This window comes from Schistocerca gregaria, chromosome 2, assembly GCF_023897955.1.
Source record: "Schistocerca gregaria isolate iqSchGreg1 chromosome 2, iqSchGreg1.2, whole genome shotgun sequence".
NCBI lineage: Eukaryota > Metazoa > Arthropoda > Insecta > Orthoptera > Acrididae > Schistocerca > Schistocerca gregaria.
Window position 1 is genome coordinate 87680393 of NC_064921.1, and position 19426 is coordinate 87699818.

At 43.1% G+C, this 19426-nt stretch overlaps 1 long non-coding RNA gene and 1 other non-coding gene across 2 annotated transcripts; both read right to left on the reverse strand.

Annotated features, from left to right (window-relative positions):
• Window positions 1-1746: 1746 nt before the first annotated feature.
• LOC126336378 (uncharacterized) lies at window positions 1747-7460 on the reverse strand. Its single transcript, XR_007564955.1, has 3 exons — window positions 7024-7460; window positions 5572-5801; window positions 1747-1948 (listed from the first exon to the last, which is right to left on the reverse strand). It is a non-coding gene; the product is annotated as an uncharacterized LOC126336378 (long non-coding RNA).
• On the reverse strand, window positions 3515-3586 carry Trnah-gug (transfer RNA histidin (anticodon GUG)). The gene has a single exon. It is a non-coding gene; the product is annotated as a tRNA-His (tRNA).
• Window positions 7461-19426: the final 11966 nt, after the last annotated feature.

Below are 19426 nucleotides of genomic sequence, written 5' to 3' on the forward strand. Positions count from 1 at the left end.
GGCGGAAGGTGCACGTGCCCGTCGACCTGGGACCGGACCGCAGCGACGCACGGATGCACGCCAAGACCGTAGGATCCTACGCAGTGCCGTAGGGGACCGCACCGCCACTTCCCAGCAAATTAGGGACACTGTTGCTCTTGGGGTATCGGCGAGGACCATTCGCAACCGTCTACATGAAGCTGGGCTACGGTCCCGCACACCGTTAGGCCGTCTTCCGCTCACGCCCCAACATCGTGCAGCCCGCCTCCAGTGGTATCGCGACAGGCGTGAATGTAGGGACGAATGGAGACGTGTCGTCTTCAGCGATGAGAGTCGCTTCTGCCTTGGTGCCAATGGTGGTCGTATGCGTGTTCGGTGCCGTGCAGGTGAGCGCCACAATTAGGACTGCATACGACCGAGGCACACAGGGCCAACACCCGGCATCATGGTGTGGGGAGCGATCTCCTACACTGGCCGTACTCCTCTGGTGATCGTCGAGGGGACACTGAATAGTGCACGGTACATCCAAACCGTCATCGAACCCATCGTTCTACCATTCCTAGACCGGCAAGGGAACTTGCTGTTCCAACAGGACAATGCACGTCCACATGTATCCCGTGCCACCCAACGTGCTCTAGAAGGTGTAAGTCAACTACCCTGGCCAGCAAGATCTCCGGATCTGTCCCCCATTGAGCATGTTTGGGACAGGATGAAGCGTCGTCTCACGAGGTCTGCACGTCCAGCACGAACGCTGATCCAACTGAGGCGCCAGGTGGAAATGGCATAGCAAGTCGTTCCACAGGACTACATCCAGCATCTCTACCATCGTCTCCATGGGAGAATAGCAGCCTGCATTGCTGCGAAAGGTGGATATACACTGTACTAGTGCCGACATTGTGCATGTTCTGTTGCCTGTGTCTATGTGCCTGTGGTTCTGTCAGTGTGATCATGTGATGTATCTGACCCCAGGAATGTGTCAATAAAGTTTCCCCTTCCTGGGACAATGAATTCACGGTGTTCTTATTTCAATTTCCAGGAGTGTATTTAATTAACTTCAAGTCTGACAACCACATATCACACAATTCATTAATTCTGAGCAGACCTACCACATAAGCAATTTACTTACGATATATTTTCGTCGTTAAATGCCAAACGGCTCATAAAATTGAGAAAATGTCGAAAATTATGCAGCAATGCAGTTTTAGTACACACTTTGCTTTGTTTCAGTATCAAATAATAAACTTTTAGTAGCCCATTAGGGCAACATAACATCCAAGTTGTAAAGTGTATTAAATAGGCGATTCCTAGAAAATCGCAAGAGATATCGGTTTTCTACTTTCTGGTGACATCTCTCTTTCTTGCTAGCTTATTCGTTGTGGAATGCAAACGCAGCAGAGCAGCATTAAACTTCTTCTATTTCGTACTGAAGTATCGATACGTTGCAATCCTGTGCTCGAGATGGCAGCGGTGATGTGGTCAGCTTTTGGGCTCCATACTCGAAGTATATGTACATACTGATTTACATTATTTTGAGGATAACAAGTTACCAAATGAAACCCAGTTTGGATTTAAACCAAAAATATCACCCATAAAATCTAATGAAAGCCTGTTACCTGCAATTCACGATTGTTATGAAAGGAAACTGACCACCTGTGTTACACTTACAGAATACAGTGAAGCTTTTTATTCTGTATCACATGAGATTATTTCAAAAAACGAAGCTAATATTGTGCTGAAGATAAATCACAAAATTTAGTTAAATCTTACCTAAACAACAGGCAACAATGAGTGCATGTCAAAAAGGAAAGATCAGACCTAAAGAAAATCAGGAGAGTATCCCACAAGGCTCTCTTCTTGGACCATTCCACTTTGTCATTTAACTTAATGACTTTTTAAACTATATTGCTTGCAAGACTGTTCCATATGCTGATGATCCTACTGTGATTTCATCCATGAGAATATGCGATATCTGTCAACAAAACAAACAGATAAATTTAATGTAATCTAGAGATACAACAAGAAGAGAATCAAAGTGTGAAACTGTTGGGCATGATAATGCTAAAGCTTGTCATGGGATGAGCATATAAAATACCTGACTGGTAATCTTGCACATGTCATTTTTCCACTATAGAAACTAAGATATTCTATTAACAAAAATTTACTGTTTTTTGTTTGTTATTATACGCTCTTCCAGTCACAGCTGCAGTATGATATAATGTTATGAGGAAATACACTAGGTACAAATTGCATTTTCAGATGATAGATAAAAGCAATCAGTTTTATTCCAGGACTGGGTCTGAGAGAATCCTGTAAGGAACATTTCAGTCAACCCTGTATAATGACAATCCCAAGTCTCTGTATGTATAATTGCTAAATATATGTCAAAGAACATATACAGAAAATTTATGCTGAGAATGATTGTACATTTGCACAGTACTGGAAACAACTGGATGCTAGACTCATCATTTTCAAGACTATCACTGATACATAATGGCCACAAATATCTAAATTAGTAAGAGTCCACACCAAATAAATTTAAGGCACTATTAGAAGTACAGTTTTAAAATAAGGAGCATTTTCGGTCGAGTAATACCTTCAAAGTAACCTGAAGAGCACGCATGTAAATTTTAATTAGTAGTAAATAAGTGTATCACAGCTGTGAACGTATTCAGATCACATGTGTAATCATACTATATCTTTTCATGCATGTAAATGTAGAGCTACAATATACTGTATAATGTGTAACTGAAAGAAAGTGTTTGTACCTGTCTAATCAATATGCAGTGATATAATGGAAGAAATCATGTATTATCCTTGTATAATTTTGTAGATATGTAATGAGATGTACTAAAACATCATAGATATGTAATTAAATACACGGAAATATAAATTGTCTAAGGAAATTCATCAGTTTGTAAATGTCTCAAAATGTGTGAATTTAACTAAAACGTACGTGTACATATATAACTTCAATTGACGAAGGCAGTTGCATGGTAAACCTGCTGAAAGCCTAATAAATAAACACCTAAAAACGTATAGGAATTTAGCCATGGACTCATATTTGGGACGATGGTGGTTCAAATCCCTGTCTGGCCTTCCAGAACTAGATTTTCTGTGATATGCCCGAGTTGCTGAAGCGAAATTCTGGGATAATTGCTTCGATAGGGTAGGGGCTATTTACTTCTCCATCCTTCCCCAATCCATCACCGAAGGGACATCACACCTAATCTGCCTTCCTTTTCAACATGAACTAACAACGAGTAGATTTTCACAAAATTAAAATGAGAGTGCTTCACCAATAAGGATAAAGGTCCTCAATAGCAACTTGTAAATCTTGAAGATGGATCTGTAAAATATTTATGGTTCAATAAACAAAACGAAATGCATATAGTTGACGGACTGTCACTCATAAAACCAGTCTCTGAGGGCAAAGTGAAAACGTTACGGATTCGTTAAAAAAAATCTTGGCAGGCGTTCGTTTTCTTTCAGGAAATTCATAAACTCCCTCAACTTCAGCAGAAAAAAATTATCGATTTGCCGTGACCAGGATTCGAACCTGGGTTCTTGCGGCCACAACGCAATGTCCTAACCACTAGACTATCACGGCTGACGGCCTGCGCCAGCGCTACTAACTGCCTTGCTTTCCCTGGCTGCTGGCCGCAGGCTGCTTTAGCGGATCCCGCATAGCAGCTAGCGTCAGTCACTTCGGTTGCCTCGTGCCATACGTCTGAGGTACAAACTCTTTTACAGTTACTTATACCTCAGTACAGATTTGTTTACCTAAACTGCAAAGCTTGGAATCTTGAGTTCTAGCAGTATGTTAGCATACGTCCATAAATCTACAAAAAAAGAGTGAAGTTGCACTATGAGAAAACAATTTTGTTTGTTTGCTGCAACCAGTATAAGAAGTATTTCAGCATCCTGCAAAATATACTTACTTGCTCGAGTTATGGGAAAGCATATTCTCTATAGACGTTATGAAATGTTACAACACATATCCGTCACTAAGGTGGAAAAGTATACACACAATGGTAACTTCCTTCCGATCCCAGCGTGGCCCGCGCCAAGTGTACAATAATTACTAATTTTCCATCGGAAATGGATGTTCCCTCGACTACGAACATTTTATTTGAGTATTTACGTTAGCAAAAATAAAACAACTTGAGTTTATTAAGCTTCAGCCAGACACCATTAAACTCAATAACGCTTCATGAATATTACACAGATGTATTTTTGATATGAAGTCTATATCAATTAGAAATGAGCTAAGAACGTCAACAGGATGGCGCACAAACCACAATTAATCAACATCAACAAATATGTGCTTACAAAGATATGTTTGAGTGCCTTTTTCCTATTTTTGAATGGTACTATCCTGTAACAACGTATACACGCCCTGTATAAGATCTTATATTGTTTATGGGGATACTTAGTGTTACCAATGTGAATTATGTGGCTGGATATACTGACGAATAATGATGTGTGGAACACAGAAGATTTTTATTTTAAATTTGTGGATGAATGGTTTTATTCTTTAACACAAGGTTTCAAACTATGATGACACTCTGATATATGACTGCTTCATTTGCGTTATTATGAGCTATTCTCTTCCTTGGTACAACCCTGTAGATGGCAGGTAATCCTGAGAAACTATGCTCAAGAGTGTGTAAAAGTACAAAGATATACTCGTATGTCAATAGTGCAATCACTGCGTCCAGGTCCGTACCGCGGAAGGTCAAAAACCGGCCCGCCAAAAATATTCTGAAAGTACAAATTATGTACTCAGATTATTTTAAAAATATATATATATATTTCTCTACGTGACAATTCGTTTGAGCACCACCGATATAATTTTTTCTAGTAGCATACAATTAACTTCTGAATAATTAGAATGCTTAGTGGTTAGTTATAAGTAAATAAATACAGAGTTGCTACGGTTTGTAGCGCAGGGAAGTGCGTTGAAGAGCGGGACGGAAAGGAGCAAACTGTCCAGCCGGCGCAGTATGCTTATATCGATCCACGTAAAAGCTCTGTACACACGAATGCAACGCAAGAATTTTTTTTTATGAACAAGCAAATTTTATAAATCGATTTCCACCTCTGGCAACCTCTGATATCTCTGTTAACTCGGAGAAGGCTTATTTATTTAAACACCTTTTTTGTGCTCGTAACCCAAACGATAACTTAAGTCTGGTCCACACGCACTGTTTTGTCGTCAGTCTTGCATGATCATGCCAGAAAATGTACCACTGGAGACCCTAAACACATAAAATTGGCATCATCAGCCACGGAATGGCGACATGAATTTACCAGTTGATTTGTTTCACTAGAAAGGAAAGTCGAAAGGCTGTTGAGAAATTGGAAGCCATTTCTTCTGATGATGAATTTTAAGCTTACGCAAAGTATATAGCGCAAAGATTACGTAATCTTAAAGTGAACGAACATGAATTTGCGAGAAAGCTCATTAATGATGTTATTTTTGAAGCTGAACTGGAAGCATTAACAAAAGACTTTGCATTTGTTAACTGTGTAGGTTCTTCTGGAGGACGGAGTTTAATGCATCAGAGTTTTACTTATAATTATCAGTCTTACGGCATTTAGTTTCCCACCAGCCAGTCTAAGTACATCAATAGCTGCATTATATCTTTCAACTGGTTTCTCTTTCTCTTGACAGAAGACTGGTCGCTGGGCGTTGGTGTGTCACAGCTTGATACACTTTTTGTTACAGGTTCCACTCTTCCCTCTCTTGATGTTAGATAAGTGGAAAATTCAACATCTGTTGGCGAGTCTTCTTTATTTACTAATTCTTGTTCCTCATACTCCTAATTAAAATAAAACAAATCTTTTTATTTCTTACATTCCACAAAACAAAATCAAAACGAAACATTTATTTAATTTTTCACTATTATTTGACTGATCCACCCCTTTTGCGTTTTCTGTTTCCAAAGATCGAAAGAGAATGGGCAGACATAGCTGAAGATTTAAACACGAAATGGTAGTTTCCTCATTGCCTTGGTTTAATTGACGGGAATGATGTCACCAAGGTGTGATGGATCGTATTATTTTAATTACAAAACACTCACAGCATTTTATTTATGGCAGTTGCCAACGTTAATTGCTTGTATGTCTACTGTGAACAAATGACCGGACTTCGGATGGAGAGGTCATTGGAAACACAATGATTTATGAAAAATTGTCGCAAGGTAGCCTCAAGATACTTAAAAGCAGAGAAAGTTTCAAACAGTAATCAAGTACTTCCCTACTTGTTTGTCGGCAATGAAACATATGGCCTGGGATTTGATTTTCTTAAACCGCATTGTAGAAGCAGCTTAAAATGAGACACACAAAGTTTTAATTATCGTTTGTCATGAGGTCGACGCGTCGTTGAAAACACATTTGGAATAATGGCATCTCGTTTACGAATTTTGCAAACTGCCATTAATTTAGAAGTAAAAAATACTGAAATCGTAGTGATGGCTTAGTTGTACTGCATAATTTTTTTAAGAAGACTGTGTTCTCAAAACTATTTATCACCAAGATACTCGGTGCAGAAAATATAGAGGATGGTTCTGTGGTATTAGGAGCGAGATGTAACTCTGAAATTATGCATGATCTACAACTTGGCAGACAAGATCTGATAATGGAAAGTGCAAGAATGGTAACGGACAGTTTTAAATATACTTCAACAATGAAGGATCAGTATGCTGGCAAGGCAAAGCCATCGCGTAATTTAAAAAGTAAATGAAACAGTGTACTTGAAATGAATGTTTACATGTCGCACAGCAAAAACATGTATACTGTGCTTTAAACATCTACAGACTAATTAGAAAAAAAAAAGGCTGCAGAGATTTATTTCGTCTGTATTGAGTTACTAACTACGTTGCACATTACTTTCTTTTGTTGAAAATATAGGAAAACCCCATTGTAACTTATAAAAACTCAGGTACAGTACTTATAAAAACACAAATTGCCTTGTTTTCTACGGGGGACCCAATAAATAATGGTTGTTGATCACAAAAATTAAAAGTTATTTTTGTTACTTACCTCTTTTTACGAATCCTCTATGTTACATCGTGATCTTCTCGGGTGTTGGCCTCTGACATCAAAGAAGGAAAATAAAGTACCACACAGAAGATTCATAAATGTATTCTGTTCCAACACCAGATCTTATATGTGCTCTTACTTTCGCACTCTCCTCGTGATATACTGTTCGGAATGAGTTGATTTTTGGTGATCAATTCTTTTGTTGTTCCAGGATACACTTTCTTGTACTTATTGACCAAAGCTGTGTATGCCTGATTTTTCTTGTCTCGGTCGCTGTAATCCTTAGATTTTACTTGCCAGAGGCAAGGAAAACTTTGGTACAGCTCTATGAGCTCCGTAAAAAATTCGAGTCGATCGTCGTAAGTCTGCCATTTTCTTGCGCCGCTACACACTATAAAATAACAGTTGTAACCACCAAAGGTCACAGATTACTATTTGTCCACGACAATTTGACGGGTCCGCTGCTGCTGCCAGCATCGGAGCAAATCGGCACTAATTGAAAGATGTTCAATTGTCTCAGAGCGCTGCCAACGTTAAGCCGCTGTAGGAGCGTCGTATTAACTGTACACATTTAATTGTTTGTGTCCACTAGCAAATAACTTTTGCAAGCGTTTGCTGAGGTGCTTAAAACAGAAAGTTACTCAGGTTCACTTCTTGAAGTCGTTGGAGCAATTTCAGCAACTTGCTGTAAGTACTAGTTGTAGAAGTGTTACACTACAGTCGTGTTGTGACGTAGATAAGCGAAAGTTTACAGTGTCGTGCTTAAAAAGCAGAGCAGCCGCCAATGTTGTTGCATTGTTGTTAATGAATAAAAATCATTATGAAACACAAAAATAAACAGAAGAAAGAAACGTTTGGTTGAAGTCATGGATACAATGGAGAACATACTGATTCTATCAAGAAACGCTTTTGAATGAACTAAAATCAGAGGACTTCTCTTGGATTCAAAATTTTAAGAGGCCGTCGTATGCTAATTTCGAACATCTCTTGTCTATCGTACAATCAAATATTCGATAACAGTATACCAAAGTGTTTGCGGTAACATTACAAAACGGCCCAAAATTTAAAGACGTCTTCTCTGTCATTCGACTTGCCTTTCTGGTGAAACAAATCGATTCATGTCGCACTTTCGTGGCTGGTGGTGTCAATTATTCGTGTTTAGGGGTTCCAGAGGTACATTTCTTTCGGCCTTTGAGGGATAAGACTGACGTACGCGTATATGCACAGACATATTGGCAGCCTTGTATGTACACAAAGTTCCAGCCCATCAGTCTTTCAAACTTCATTAAGTTCACGCAAGACTGTCAATCTTTCACCCACATGTAATGTTTTATTTGACAAAGCTGGCATGATCATGCAAGATTGACGACAAAACGTTGCGTGTGGACCAGGCTTTAAGTGTAGACCATGCTGTAAAGCTACTTTACAAGTTCGGTGGGCGGCGGCGATATTTGACAACGAAGTGCCTCCTTTGAAGTGCGGCTCCCTTGTAGCGCGGTTCCTTTGGCATACGGAGCACACTTTGACACGGAAGTAGCTCGCTTGTTTCACGTTGGCGTTTTAAAGAACGAATCTAAATAAAATACACAAATTTTACCACTTTGTCCATAAGGAGCGATTCGTTATTATCTAGGCTTGTAAAGTTTCTTTAGCATCGATATGGATCCTATAAAGCGTTTAGTTTATAGTGGAAATAGGAAACTTTTTCCTGAGTGGACTGAACAATATTGTCTTACGCTGTCTGATAGGTCTAGAGCTGTTTCAGTTTGCCTCATATGCAACACAACTGTCGCTTTTGTTAAAAGCAATCATTGAAAGGCACACTAGGAAACAACTCAACAGCAGTTTCATAAAAATTGTCTTCTGGGTAGTGAAGCTCGCAGAGAAAAACTCAGGTACATCTAGCTTCTTACAAAAAAAGGGACAGCCTTCTTAGGTCGCTCACGAGTGAGAAAGACAAATCTGCAGAAGCACCGATGCGTGTATGTTGGACGCTTAATAAACACCAGAAGCCTTTTTCAGACTCTGAGATAGTAAAAATATGTATGTTGGAAGTGACCGTGGCACTTCTTGAAGAGAAGAAGGATGTTGCTGCCGCAGTTCGAGGTTTTCCATTGCCGGCAAGATGCAGCAGAAGAAGAACCCAAATTTTGGGCGCTGACAATAAAAGTAGTTTGCTCGAACTTCTGCAGAAGGCGCCTTGTTACCCCGTAGCACTAGATGAATCATGCGACGTTGTTGATGAAGAACAGGTGTCCCTTTTCGTGCGATTTTTTGATATTAAAAATAAAGATTGTAGGGAAATATTGCTAACAATGTTGTCGTTCTAAGGAAAGACTCGCAGAGAAGATTTATTCAAGACTTTTGATGACTTTATGATAAAATCAAACATTAGTTATGATCAAATGTTGTCTGAAACTTCTGGTAGATTAAAACTGACGGGGCCCCAACGATGGTTGGCGAAGGAAAGGGACTAGTAGAGAGAATCAAAGACAAGAATGCTGGGCCATTATTTTCTCAGTGCATAATTCGCCAGGCAGCCCTTTGTAGAAAACTTATAGCGTAACTCTGAAAGAAGTAATGGACAGATGGAATCGAGTTGATTAATGTTATGAGGTACCGTTCTGCTCCTCAGCAGAGACAGTTCAAAGAGTTGCATTCTGAGTGTGATTCGACGCATTCTAACTTCCTGCAGTACAACAAATTTCGTTGGCTAAGCAAAGAAATGTTCAAATGTGTGTGAGTTGCTAAGGGACCAATCTGCTAAGGCCATCGGTCCATAGTCTAACACACTACTTAAACTAACTTACGCGAAGGACGACACAACACCCATGCCCGAGGGAGAACTCGAATCTCCGACGGGGACCGCCGCACGAACCATGGCAAGACGCCTAAGACCGCGCGGCCGCTAAGTAAAGATCTAACCTTTTTGGCAAAGGAAACATTTAAATGCGCTCAGTACCTTGCCGACACGGTAGCTCAGCGTATCCGGTCAGAGGGTTAACTGCTATCTGTAATAAAAAAAAAAAAACTCAATGTCTGAACCAACGATGAAGTTGAACATGCTTCATGGGACGTCCCCTACGAACAAAGACAACGACCAATCACGAAAAAAAAAAAAATGAGATTATAAAACAAAAAAATACCAAGACCGAGCAAAGTGACGCAATGGTTAGCACACTGGACTAGTATTTAAGTTTCTCGTGATTTCCCTAAATCGCTCCGGGCAGATACTGGGATAGTTCTGTTGAAAGGGCACGGCCTATTTCCTTACCCATCAGTGGCGGCGCTTGGCGAAAACTGCACGTCGGCGACTTAACTCTGAGAAACTTCTCTCGGCAGAAGCTATACTGGTCAGAACTGTGAGCATTATTCTGATTGTTACGTAAAGATATGGATATACTTCTTCTAAATTATTTCCTAATATGTACTGAATCGTCTTAAATTTAGTCTTGTTGGCTGGATTTTTGAATACAAATGTGTCTTTAAATTGTATTTCATATTTTTTATGAGCGAAAATAAAAAAAAATAGTGAAGTATGTAAGTTTTTCTGGATTTTTTAATACAAACATGCCTATCTATTGCATTTCCTGTTAGTTTAAGACTGAAAATCAAAGTACAAATTAGAAAGGAATATGAGATTTTATCTGGATTCTTCGAATAAAAATATGCCTATCTATTGTATTTCAGATTATTTTGTGAGTGAAAATTAAAATAAAAAATTACTAAGGAGTATGAGCTTTTTCTTTTGGACCTCGATAAAAATTTTCAAACTTACCCAGACCCCATCTAAATCACTTTGCGACCGTTGTCATAGGATAAATCGGAAACGCCCTCGAGCCTCCTATTTACACTCCTGGAAATTGAAATAAGAACACCGTGAATTCATTGTCCCAGGAAGGGGAAACTTTATTGACACATTCCTGGGGTCAGATACATCACATGATGACACTGACAGAACCACAGGCACATAGACACAGGCAACAGAGCATGCACAATGTCGGCACTAGTACAGTGTATATCCACCTTTCGCAGCAATGCAGGCTGCTATTCTCCCATGGAGACGATCGTAGAGATGCTGGATGTAGTCTTGTGGAACGGCTTGCCATGCCATTTCCACCTGGCGCCTCAGTTGGACCAGCGTTCGTGCTGGACGTGCAAACCGCGTGAGACGACGCTTCATCTAGTCCCAAACATGCTCAATGGGGGACACATCCGGAGATCTTGCTGGCCAGTATAGTTGACTTACACCTTCTAGAGCACGTTGGGTGGCACGGGATACATGCGGACGTGCATTGTCCTGTTGGAACAGCAAGTTCCCTTGCCGGTCTAGGAATGGTAGAACGATGGGTTCGATGACGGTTTGGATGTACCGTGCACTATTCAGTGTCCCCTCGACGATCACCATAGGTGTACGGCCAGTGTAGGAGATCGCTCCCCACACCATGATGCCGGGTGTTGGCCCTGTGTGCCTCGGTCGTATGCAGTCCTGATTGTGGCGCTCACCTGCACGGCGCCAAACACGCATACGACCATCATTGGCACCAAGGCAGAAGCGACTCTCATCGCTGAAGACGACACGTCTCCATTCGTCCCTCCATTCACGCCTGTCGCGACACCACTGGAGGTGGGCTGCACGATGTTTGGGGCGTGAGCGGAAGACGGCCTAACGGTGTGCGGGACCGTAGCCCAGCTTCATGGAGACGGTTGCGAATGGTATTCGCCGATACCCCAGGAGCAACAGTGTCCCTAATTTGCTGGGAAGTGGCGGTGCGGTCCCCTACGGCACTGCGTAGGATCCTACGGTCTTGGTGTGCATCCGTGCGTCGCTGCGGTCCAGTCCTAGGTCGACTGGCACGTGCACCTTCCGCCGACCACTGGCGACAACATCGATGTACTGTGGAGACCTCACGCCCCACGTGTTGAGCAATTCGGCGGTACGTCCACCCGGCCTCCCGCATGCCCACTATACGCCCTCGCTCAAAGTCCGTCAACTGCACATACGGTTCACGTCCACGCTGTCGCGGCATGCTACCAGTGTTAAAGACTGCGATGGAGCTCCGTATGTCACGGCAAACTGGCTGACAGTGACGTCGGCGGTGCACAAATGCTGCGCAGCTAGCGCCATTCGACGGCCAACACCGCGGTTCCTGGTGTGTCCGCTGTGCCGTGCGTGTGATCATTGCTTGTACAGCCCTCTCGCAGTGTCCGGAGCAAGTATGGTGGGTCTGCCACACCGGTGTCAATGTGTTCTTTTTTCCATTTCCAGGAGTGTACTTCGACATGCCATCCCTTACAACAACTGAAGGGAGAGGCACCAAAAGCGTACTCATTCGCACTGCGGGCAATGAGAAACCGCGAATGACCGTGATGTGTGTGGTGGCCGCCGGCTGAAGTGGCCTTGCGGTTCTAGGCGCTGCAGTCTGGAACCGCTACGGTCGCAGGTTCGAATCCTGTCTCGGGCATGGATGTGTGTTATGTCCTTAGGTTAGTTAGGTTTAACTAGTTCTAAGTTTTAGGGGACTAATGAACTCAGACGTTGAGTCCCGTAGTGCTCAGAGCCATTTTTTGTGTGCTTGCCGGCAGAACAGAGATACGACCCTGCGTCATCCTCAGTCGTAAGAAAGGAAAAGCTACCAACTGGTGTATTCCGTTGCAACGGAAAAGGATTGATGCCCAGTGAGTTGGTTATAGACTGGCTCTGCGCAGTCTGTAGTAGGAGGATAGGTGCTCTTCTAAAGAATCGTGGGGTGCTGATACTTGATCCTTTCAAGGTGCGTTGACACCGGCAGTGAAGGAAGAAACCTGCAATTAAACATAGATTTTGTCGTCGTTCCTGGAGAAATGGCGTCGCACCTACGAGGGTCACTCCAAAAGAAATGCACACTATTTTTGTAAAAATACAATTTTCATTTTGCATGTATGAAAGTTTTACAGTGTGTAGATACATCCTTCCCGCTTGTTTTCAAACTTAGTTCAACCTGTTCCCGTGAGTGGCGCCGTCACAGCATGTCTTCGAGATGGCTGCTACGCTTGACGTTCGTCAGAAGCAACGTGCTGTCATAGAATTCCTGTGCTGTGAAAAGGAGACAGTGGGAAACATCCACAAGAGGCTGAAAAAGGTGTATGGAGATGCTGCTGTCGATCGCAGTACAGTTAGTCTGTGGGCAATCAGGTTACGTGATGAAAACGGGCACGGCAATATTGAGGATTGTCCTCGCAGCGGCAGGCCTCGTACTGCACACACTCCAGACAATGTACAGAGTTAACGAATTGGTGACTGTTGACAGACGCTTCACAGTGAACGAATTGTCACGCTACGCTGGGATAGGGGAAGGAAGTTTTTGCAGAATACCGAAAGTGTTAGCGTTAAAAAAGGTTTGACCAGGTATGTTGCCAGGATGTTGACAGTCGCTCACAACGAAACAGTAAAAACGGTATGCAGCGAACTTTTGGAACAGTACGAGAATGGTACGAGAATTTCTTGGAAGAATTGTGACAGGTCATGGAACATGGCTCCATCATTTTTCACCAGAGGCGAAGAGGCAATCAATGGAGTGGCATCATCCAAATTCACCCAAGAAAAAAATTCAAAAGCACACCTTCTGCTGAAAAAGTTACAGCTACAGTTTTTTTCGATTCCGAAGGACTCTTGCTTGTGGACATCATGCCAAGTGGAACCGTCATAAATTCTGATGCATATGTGACGACACTGAAGAAACTTCAAGCTCGAATGAGTCGTGTTCGACCAAATCAGCAAAAGCAAGATGTTTTGCTGTTGCACGACAATGCACGGCCACATGTCAGTCAAAAAACCATGAAAGCGTCCACAAAACTCGGATGGACAACACTGAAACACCTGCCTTACAGTCCTGACCTGGCTCCATGTGACTATCATCTCTATGGGAAACTGAAAGACTCTCTTCGTGGTACAAGGTTTGAAGATGATGACTCCTTTGTGTACGCTGCCAAACAGTGGCTCCAAGATAATGGTCCAGAATTTTACCGCGCAGGTAAACAGGCGCTGGTTCCAAGATGGCGTAAGGCAGTTGAGAAGGATGGAAATTACGTGGGGAAATGAAAATATTGTTCCTAAAGGATGCATCTACACACTGTAAAACTTTCAAACATGTAGAATTAAAAAAATGGTTCAAATGGCTCTGAGCACTATGGGACTTTACTGCTGAGGTCATCAGTCCCCTAGAACTTAGAACTACTTAAACCTAACTAACCTAAGGACATCACACACATCCATGCCCGAGGCAGGATTCGAACTTGCGACCGTAGCGGTCGCGCGGTTTCGAACTGTAGCGCCTAGAAGATGTCGTAGTGAATAAACTATTTTAAGGCCATCTGAAACTGCTGTGCAGTAACTGATTATTTCAAAGTGGTCAAGCCCTGACCCCTACGGAGGAGTTCATGAAGCCTTCAGTGTCTCTAATTGTGGGATGGATCCAGAGAGCTTGGACATCGTATCCAGTGCATCACTTGCGTATGGCTTTAAGAAACGCTATGTAACATAATATATTAGATGGGAGTAAAGACGGTGTACTATGGGAAGAAAGGCAAGATAACCGTGACAGTGGCAGTGACATCACAGATTCTGTGGACCATTCCAGCGAGGAGAACTAAATGGCATAAGTTTCTGACTAAGGGAGGTCTTTATCTGATTTTCTTGTCTGTGTACCTGTACTTTTATTGTTTCCTTCAACTACCTGTTATTGTAGCCATGTGTACGTTTTCGAAATAAACGTGTGTATAAATGTTATTCTGTAATGCTCTGTTGAAAATTAGTGGTCGTCCAGCATTCGGGGTCATCTTAGATTCAGAGATATATAGTAATACTGGTCCTTGAAATCTGGTAAATATGCTTTCGCGTGATAATTTACGTCTATCTTCAAGAGCGCGCCAATTCAAAATGGTTAAAATGGCTCTGAGCACTAGGAGACTTAACTTCTGAGGTCATCAGTCCCCTAGAACTTAGAACTACTTAAACCTAATTAACCTAAGGACATCACAAGTATCCATGCCTGAGGCAGGATTCGAACCTGCGACCGTAGCGGTCGCTCGGTTCCAGACTGTAGCACCTAGAACCGCTCGCGCCAATTCACTTTTCGGAAATGCTCGTGGCGCTTTCCTGTGTTTCAAACAAGCCTGTGACTATTGGCACTACACTTTTTCGTCTACTTTCAACATCCCCTACTAATTTTGTGTATTTGGTGTCCCACAACTGGTAAATATTTGAGGGAAATTTATGACACTGAAAATGATTAGTTGATTGAAACATAGTTATTCGTGGTTCTTAAAAATGGCTTTTGTTTAAATCCTTTGTTAGTCCTAATTCGGCAGGTGTGTACACAGTTCTTATGAATGCGGTGCTCTGTTGCGTCTGTGGATGACGCTTACATTGACAGATCTCCATCTGCAGTCTGTTTTTCTACTGGAACCCTCTGAAATCTGCGTGTTTTTCTGGATAAAAGAGGAACATTGACTGAAGATGGAAGTCTGTGTCCGAAACCGCCATGCACCAACGCAACAGAGGAGCCAAGGCCTTTCTACATAACAGCTAGCTTCATCTTGTCCACTGACAAGCGTGGCACTGAATCGCGATCAACGACCCGTTAGCGTACAAATTCACTTTCGATGCCGTAGGGGAGACCTAGTGGGAGGTGCCGGCATCTAAAACTTTGACTCTCTGTATCGTGTTGGATGATGTTTCCGGACACGGATTCCTATTCTCGACTTCTTCCTTAAGACACCCTCTACAACGCTTCCAAGTTTGTCGCATCATTTCTGGAACATCCTGTATAATCGGCCGTCATTACATGAGGCATAAGCATTTGAATATTACGGTATTAAGAGTACACGCCTGAAGCTGTAAACGAAACAGGCCAAAACAACACCTCTCCCTTTATTTCTTTGATTATTAATCCATTCATAATTTTGTGTTCCCAAATAAAGTCGCCACAGAGAGACGGAAATAAAGTTATTGTTCTGTTATATTCTCTCGCCCCATGCAAAGAAGCGATACGGTAATTAACTGTTTTACAGACTTAGACGTGAGACTCGAGGAATTTTACACTGAAGAACCAGAGGAACTGGCACACCTGCCTAATATCGTGTCGGGCCCCTCGCGAGCACGCAGAAGTGACGCAACACGACGTGGCATGGACTCGACTAATGTCTGAAGTAGTGCTGGAGGGAACTGACACCATGAAACCTGCAGAGCTGTCCACAAACCCGTAAGAATACGAGGGGTGAAGATCTCTTCTGAACAGCACGTAGCAAAGCGTCCCAGATACATTCAATAATGTTCGTGTCTAGGGAGTTTGGTGGCCAGCGGAAGTGTTTTAACGCAGAAGAGTGCTCCTGGAGCCACTCTGTAGCAATTCTAGGCTTGTGGGGTGTCGCATTGTCCTGCTGGAATTGCCCAAGTCTGTCGCAATGCACAATGGACATGAATGGATGCAGGTGATCAGACAGGATGCTTACGTACGTGTCACCTGTCAGAGTCGAATCTAGACGTAACAGGGCCCCCATATCACTCCAGCTGCACATGTGCCACACAATTATAGAGCCTCCACCAGCTTGAACATTCTCCTGCTGACAAGGTTGTCTCCATACCCGTATACATTCGTCCGCTCGGTACAATTTGACACGAGACTCGTCCGACCAGGCAACATGTTTCCAGTCATCAACAGTCCAATGTCGGTGTTGATGGGCGCTGGCGAGGCGTAAAGCTTTGTCTCGTGCAGTCGTCAAGGGTACACGAGTGGACCTTCGGCTCCGAAAGCCGATGTCGATGATTTTCGTTGAATGGTTCGCACGCTTGACACTTGTTGATGGCCCACCACTGAAATCTGAGCAATTTGTGGTTGGGTAGCACTTCTGTCGCGTTGAGCGATTCTCTGCAGTCGGTGTTGGTCGCGTTCTTGCAGGATCGTTTCCGACCGCAGCGATGTCGAAAATTTGAAGTTTTACTGGATATTCACAGTACACTCATGAAATGATCGTTAGAGAAAATCCCCACTTCATTGCTTCCTCGAAGATGTTGTGTCCCATCGGTCGTGCGCCGACTATAACACCACGTTCAAACTCACTTAAATCCTGAAAACCAGGCATTGTAGCAACAGTAACCAATCTAACAACTGCGCCTGACACTTGTTCCCCCGATAGCTGAGTGGTCAGCGTGATGGATTGCCGTCGTGCGTGCGCGGGTTCGATTCCCGGCAGAGTCGGAGATTTTCTCCGCTCAGGGACTGAGTGTTGTCTTGTCTTCATCATCATTTCATCCCCATCCGGTCGCTGGTCTCCCAATGTGGCGCCGAATGTACACCACTGGCTATTAAAATTGCTACACCACGAAGATGACGTGCTACAGACGCGAAATTTAACCGACAGGAAGGGGATGCTGTGATATGCAAATGATTAGCTTTTCAGAGCATTCACACAAGGTTGGCGCCGGTGGCGACACCTACAACGTGCTGACATGAGGAATGTTTCCAACCGATTTCTCGTACACAAACAGCAGATGACCGGCGTTGCCTGGTGAAACGTTGTTGTGATGCCTCGTATAAGGAGGAGAAATACATACCATCACATTTCCGACTTTGATAAAAGTCGGATTGTAGCCTATCGCGATTGCGGTTTATCGTATCGCGACATTTCTGCTCGCGTTGTTCGAGATCCAATGACTGTTAGCAGAATATGGAATCGGTGAGTTCAGGAGGGTAATACGCAACGCTGTGCTAGAGCCCAACGGCCTCGCATCACTAGCAGTCGAGATGACAGGCATCTTATCCGCATGGCTGTAACAGATCGTGCTGCCACGTCTCCATCCCTGAGTCAACAGATGGGGACGTTTGCAAGACAACAATCATCTGCACAGACAGTTCGACGACGTTTACAGCAGCATGGACTATCAGCTCAGAGACCATGGCTGCGGTTACCCTTGACGCTGCATCATAGACAGGAGCGCCTGCGATGGTGTACTCGGCGACGAATCTGGGTGCACGAATGACAAAACGTCATTTTTTCGGATGAATCTGGGTTCTGTTTACAGCATCATGATGGTCGCATCCGTGTTTGGCGACATCGCGGTGAACGCACATTGGAAGCGTGCATTCGTCATCACCATACTGGCGTATCACTCGGCGTGATGGTATGGGTTACCATTGGTTACAGGTCTCGGTCACCTCTTGTTCGCATTGACGGCACTTTGAACAGTGGACGTTATATTTCAGATGTGTTACGACCCGTGGCTCTACCCTTCATTCGATCCCTGCGAAACCCTACATTTCAGCAGGATAGTGCATGACCGCATAATGCAGGTCCTGTACGGGCCTTTCTGGATACAGAAAATGTCCGACTGCTGCCCTGGATAGCACATTCTCCAGATCTTTCACCAATTGAAAATGTCTGGTCAATGGTGGCCGAGCAGCTGACTCGTCACAATACGCCAGTCACTACTCTTGATGAACTGTGGTATCGTGATGAAGCTGCATGGGCAGCTGTACCTGTACACGCCATCCAAGCTTTGTTTGACTCAATACTCACTCTTATCAAGGCCGTTATTACGGCCAGAGTTGGTTGTTCTGGGTACTGATTGCGTGAAAATGTAATCACATGTCAGTTCTAGTATAATATATTTGTCCAATGAATACCCGTTTATCATCTGCATTTCTTCTTGGTGTAGCAATTTTAATGGCCAGTAGTGTAATAAGAGCTGCGCCGAGGCGGCCGCACCTGCCCGGCTAAGGACGCCAAACGCTCAATTCATTTCATAGGCGTTGCCGACCGCAGCGCCGTCTTCTGCCTGTTTACATATCTCTGTATTTGAATACGAATGCCTATACCAGTTTCTTGGGCGCTTCAGCGTATTACCCAAACCAGATAGTTTTATCGTCTTATATAAACTTCCTATTGCAACGAGGAGGGGAAATAATTGTAATTTGCACTCCCTTTTAAACAATAGCTGGTGTTGTGAAAATTGCACCCGCCTTCGAACGGGCTCGAGATTTCCCGATACGTTGCTCCATTCGATGCAGAATCGAGCTAGTTCGAAAAATCAAGTGACGTTTGACTCACGGGGCGCGAGTGCAAAGAGATATGCAATAAACTAGCAACTAGCCACATCAATGAGCTACGGCTCCATTTAAAATTTGACAATTTTGTGAAACACTGGAGGAAATAGTATAATATCACTGCAGAAACTCCTCTTGCGTTTGAACAATTTTACAATACGAGTTCTCATATAGTACCGATATGTATGTATATGTAACCGTTTTCGCTGGTTGTTAATTAAAGGTAATAGGCAAATTCGAAAATGTTGTCCTCCAAAAAATAATGTTTCATTGAACCCAGTATAATATGTATAATATTTTATTTGTTTATGGGAAACGGT